Below are 5878 nucleotides of genomic sequence, written 5' to 3' on the forward strand. Positions count from 1 at the left end.
ATTTGGATATTTAAAAGCTTGCTGGTGCAGTTTATTGACTATGTTAAACCTCAGTGAAACCAGTGTTCCCATTGTTATTGCTGCTTGCTGTGTGCTCCACAATATCTGTGAGAGTAAGGGGGAGATGTTTATGGTGGGGTGGGCGGTTGAGGCAAATTGCCTGGCAGCCGATTATGCACAGCCAGACACCAGGGCGATTAGAAGAGCACAGCTGGGTGCACTTTACATCAGAGAAGCTTTGAACACTAAATACATGACTGGCCAGGCTAAGGTGTGAAAGTTCTGTTAGTTTCTCCTTGATGAAAACCCACCACCTTGGTTGACTCTACTTCCTTGTAAGCCAATCAACCTCCCCACTTCGATCACCGCTTTCAGAGGCAATAAAGCCATTATTGTTTCAAAATCATGCATTCTTTATTAATTCATCACACAAATAGGGGGAAAACTCGCAAAGTAGCCCGGGAGCGGTGGGGAGGAGGGAAGCACCAGGTGGGGTGGTGGATAAAGGGAGGATGAAAGGACAAGGCCACACTACAGTTCAAAACTTATTGAATGCCAGCCTTCTGTTGCTTGGGCAATCCTCTGCGGTGGAGTGGCTGGATGCCCGTAGCCTTCCCCCTCCTGCATTCTTGGGCGTCTGGGTGAGGAGGATATGGAACTTGGGGAGGAGAGCAGACAGTTATACAGGGGCTGCAGCGGTGGTCTGTGCTCCTGCTGCCTTTCCTGCAGTTCCACCAGACGCCTGAGCATGGCAGTTTGCTCCCCCATTAGCCTCAGCATTGCATCCTGCCTCCTCTCATCATACTCCTCCCTCCTCTCATCACGTTCATTTAACTCTTTCCTGGACTTTGCCATTGTTTGCCTCCACGCATTCTGCTGAGCTCTTTCAGTGCGGGAGAACTGCGTGAGCTCTGAGAACATGTCATCGCAAGTGCGTTTTTTTCGCCTTCTAATCTGTGCTAGCTTCTGGGACGGAGATGATAGGGGGAGCGTAGAAACATTTGCAGCTGTGGGAGGAAAAAAGGGAGAGTAATATTTAAAAAGATACATTTTAGAGAACAAAGGGAAGACTATTTCACACTGAATCAAGCGATTCACATTACATAGCACTTATGCTTTCGGTACAAGGTTGCGTTTTGCCTCTTACATTGAGTGCCTGCCGGTTTGGTGTGAGACATCACACACGCTTGGCTGGGCAACAGAATTCGGCTTGCAGGCAGCCATGGTAAGGCAAAGGGTTTCAGCTTCTTCAGCCTTCATAACGTGTGGGAATGGTTTCAAACAGCAGTGCCCTCCTTTCCCATACCAAGAAAAGCCCGTTGGGTTGGCCATTTAAAAGGAGGGGCTGCAGTTTTAGGGTGAATGTGCAGCTCAACCCAACCCCCCTTCCTCAATTCTCTGGGATAATTGCTTCACTTCGCACCCCCCGCCCCACCCCACCCAACCACCACGTGGCTAGTATCAGGGAAGATCCCTGTCAGGAAAACGTGAATAGCTCAGCATGAATGGGCCTCCCCCCACCGCACGGCTAACAGTGGGGATGATTTCTTTTCAGCCAAAGGCAAAAAGCCCAGCAGGAACGGGCACCTCTGAATGTTCCCTTGGATGGTAAAGTGTCCTACCATGGAGGACAGAATAAGGCTGCCCTCCCCAGAAACCTTCTGCAAAGGCTTTTAGAGTACCTCCAGGAGAGCTTCATGGAGATGTCCCTGGAGAATTTCCGCTCCATCCCCAGACACATTAAGAGACTTTTCCAGTAGCTATACTGGCCGCGAATGCATCCCAAGTCTTCAGGACAAATTACTCATTAAACACGCTTGCTTTTAAACCCTGTATTATATTTACAAAGGTACACTCACCAGAGGTGCCTTCTCCGGCTTCATGGTCCGGGAGCCCGCCTTGGGAGGGTTGGGAAGGTATTGGCTCCAGGGTAATGAACAGTTCCTGGCTGCTGGGGAGAAGAGATTGTCCACTTGCCTGCTGTGCGCTATCCTCAACCTCCTCCTCCTCCTCATCTTCCTCATCCACAAAATCCTCATCCTTGTTGCATGAGACTCCCCCCTTGCAGGTGTCCACAGACAGTGGTGGGGTAGTGGTAGGCCCCCCCCGGTTCCCCCAGAATTGCATGCAGCTCATCATAGAAGTGGCATGTATGGGGCTCTGACCCGGAGCAACCGTTTGCATCCTTTGTTTTTTGATAGGCTTGCCTGAGCTCCTTAATTTTTAAGTGGCACTGCTGTGTGTCCCTGTTGTAGCCTCTCTCCACCATGCCCTGTGTGATTTTGGCATATATATTGGCATTTCGTCTTTTGGAACAGAGTTTTGCCTGCATGGATTCTTCTCCCCATACAGCGATCAGATCCAGTACCTCCCATTCGGTCCATGCTGGACCTCTTTTGCGATTCTGGGACTGCACAGGTGACCATGCAGAGCTCATCAGCACAGTTGACAAAATAGGCTTGGACAGGTGCAGGGTTAAATCGACCTAACACTGCTAAATTCGACCTAAACTCGTAGTGTAGACCAGGGCTCAGCCACATTCCCAGTTGCAGACATTATGTCTGCATTCCTTCCTTGGGATGTGGGGCTCTGCAGCCCAGCCACCTTAAATCCCAGAACCAGTGCCTCTGCCTTCCTGAGCCCCCAGTTGCTTATACACGTTCCCTCAGAGTCCCATCTCCTTGTGAGCACTGAGCTTCTTGATTAACCTTGTCAGGGACAATGTGGTAGACTAGCAAGGAATACAGGCTTAACAAAAGAATTTATTAACCACAGGCACTTTAAAAGCACTTGGGAGTTACAGATCTTTGGAAAACGACAAACAATCCTGAATGCACTTCCCCTGAATCTGATCTTACCCCTTCTGTGAGTCCTGGATTTGGTCAGCATTCACAGGCTACATAACCCTTCTTGCCTTCTCTTTCGCCATCCCTTTCTTCTTCTTCGTGGTGATGGATTGGCCCCTCACTTAGAGAAGCACCCCACCTTTTAAAACAGTTCCTGACCTGTTTGGTCACGTGCCAAGCAGGAGAAACTGGAGAGCTCCAGCTATGTGCTCTAGCTAGGAAATTTAATCTTTTCCCCCTCCCCTCAGGCAGGCTGCTGTGCAGAGAGTTCATTGTTCCAGGGGTTGGCTGGCTGGTCATTGACAGACAATCAGAGTTGATGGCAGATTGCTCTGTTTTAGTTTCTCAGACATAGGGTATGTCTACACTAGAAATACTAGAGAGGCACAGCAGCACCACTGTAGCTACACTGCTGTAGGGCTTCACTTATTACAGTGAGAGAAAGGGTTCTTCCATCACTGTAGTAAATCCACCTCTCTGAGAGGAGGCAGTTAGATCAATGGAAGTATTCTTCCGTTGACCTTGCACTGTCTACACTGGAGCTTAGGTCAGCTTAACTACATCTCTCAGGGGTGTGAGCTGAGAGCAGGGGGAACCTACCTTTCTAGTGTAGACCAGCACATAGTCATTCCACTAGGTGTCAAGCCCCTAACACAAAATGAAAAGGAGTACTTGTGGCACCTTAGAGACTAACAAATTTATTTGAGCATAAGCTTTCGTGAGCTAAAGCTCACTTCATCGGATGCATTCAGTGGAATACAGACTAACACGGCTGCTACTCTGTAACACAAAATGGTTACTCTAATTCACAATGGAGAATGCAATACAACATGGGGGTCACACCCCAACCTAAAAGATTACAATACAAAGTGGCAGTCACAATGAAGGTTACAATCAAATTTAGAGAAATGTTAAAATTTACAAAGTCGGTGACATAATATCTTTTACTGGACCAAATTCTGTTTCAAGCTTTCGTGCTTATACAGAGCTCTTCTTCAGGTCACCAGTCTCTGTAACATCCTGGCACCAACATGGCTACTACAACTCTGCAATACAACAATCAAATCTGGCATTCACAAAACAAAATGGAGTTCATAATTTGACACAGACATATACCCATTCTGTCACACACCCTACTATTCACACTTCAATTTCTCAGGGGCAGAGGCCATAAGAAATCAAAAATGTAGATATCTGAATAAGTAATAATCATATAAAGCTTTTAATTCAAAGATCTTAAAATGCTTTTACACGCAGTAATTAACTCTCATGACACCATTAGGAATTAGGTCCTCTAAATTATATACTCCTTTTTCAGACAGGTAGATTGAGCTGCATAGAGATTCATTGACTTGTCTACTGGCAGAGCTGTGAACAATAAATAAAATAATAATAATACCTGGTTTTTATACAGTACTTTTAATCAGGCGATCTCAAAGTGCTTTATAAAGGAGGAAAGTATCATTAACCCTATTTTAGAGGGGAAACTGAGTCACAGAGCAATGAAGTTACTTGCCCAAAGTCACCTAGCAGTCCAGTATCCAAGCCAGGAATAGCACTCAGGTCCAATGATCTATCCACTAGGCCACACTGCCTTTCAAAACCCAGAAGACTTGACTCCCAGTCCCCGCACTCTATTAGAGAACATTTCTTCTCAATACAACATGTTTTTGTTAATGGTAAAATAAATCTTACTCCATCTTGCAAGTTACATTTTTGCCAAATACAATAAACCAAACAGAACCTAAAAACATTCAGTATGGATTATAGCTGACCTTCAGAAAATTATAAAACCCTTCGGCTTTTATGTAACAGAAATATTGCTAACTTTAATCCCCATTTTAAAGAAAAAAACAGTATAATAAAGGGGAAAGGATTTGTGTCCAAATATTGACCAGTGACATTATCTATCTGTCATTTTGCTCTTCAGAATCTTTGTAACACACTTGGTCTTAAATCATGGTCTACAGGCTAGCACATATTGTTCCAAATTCTCATATCCTGTGGTTCAGCAACACACACATAGCTCACTTAGGAAGAACCGGCATCATTTGGTTCTGGGAGGAGCAGGGAAGAGCCTTCTCCAGTGCTGAGTTTGTATTTCCTAAGAGTAAAAACACAGTAAAAACAACTGGCTGCTGAGGGCCTGATCCAAAGCCCATTGAAATCAGTGGAGTATTTCCATTGACTTCAATGGGCCTTGTGTCAGTGATCAGGACTATTATTAAGGTCTAAGTCTAGATATTCCAGCAGGGAGCAAAGGAGGTTGGGAGGAGCCATCGCTGAGAACTCGTAGAGGATGGTTAAGGTTCCAGAAGACTGGAGAAGGGCAAACATTACTTATCTTCAAAAATAGGAACAAAGAGGATCTGGGGAATTAAAAACTAGTCAGCCTAACTTTAATATCTGGAAAGCTCCTGGAACATAAGTACCTGGAAAATAATAGTCCATACTCAAAGAGTAGTTATCAGTGGTTTGCTGTCAGACTAGGAGGGTATATGTACTGGGGCCCTGCAGGGATCACTTCTGATACTATTGAATATTGAATATTTTTGTTAATAACTTGGATAGTGCAGTGGAAGTATACTTATCAAATTTGCAGATGACTCTAAGGTGGGAGGGGTTGCAAACGCTTTGGAGGATACGATTAGAGTTCAAAATGACCTTGACAAACTGGAGAATTGGTCTGAATTCAACAAGATGAAATTCAATAAAAACAAAAGCAAAGTACTTCCTTTAGGAAGGAAAAATCAAATTCAAAACTACAAAATGGGGAAGGACTGGTGGTACTGCTGAAAAGGATCTGGGGTTATAATGGATCACAAATTGAATACGAGTCAATGTGATGCAGCTGCAAAAAAGGCTGCTGTCATTCTGGGGTGTATTAACAGGGATGTCATATGTAAGACATGGAGGTAGTTGTCCTGCTCTACTCAGCACTGGCAAGGCCTCAGCTGGAGTACTGTGTCCAATTCTAGGCTCTACATTTAAGGAAAGATGGGGACAAATTGGAGAGAGTCCAGATGAGAGCA

At 45.1% G+C, this 5878-nt stretch overlaps 1 long non-coding RNA gene across 1 annotated transcript; it reads right to left on the reverse strand.

Annotated features, from left to right (window-relative positions):
• Positions 1-568: 568 nt before the first annotated feature.
• Positions 569-3061, reverse strand: LOC141991506 (uncharacterized). The gene is made up of 3 exons (XR_012640379.1): positions 2859-3061; positions 1860-1948; positions 569-1007 (listed from the first exon to the last, which is right to left on the reverse strand). It is a non-coding gene; the product is annotated as an uncharacterized LOC141991506 (long non-coding RNA).
• Between the last annotated feature and the right edge of the window lie 2817 nt (positions 3062-5878).

The sequence above is a fragment of the Natator depressus genome, chromosome 7 (assembly GCF_965152275.1).
Source record: "Natator depressus isolate rNatDep1 chromosome 7, rNatDep2.hap1, whole genome shotgun sequence".
NCBI lineage: Eukaryota > Metazoa > Chordata > Testudines > Cheloniidae > Natator > Natator depressus.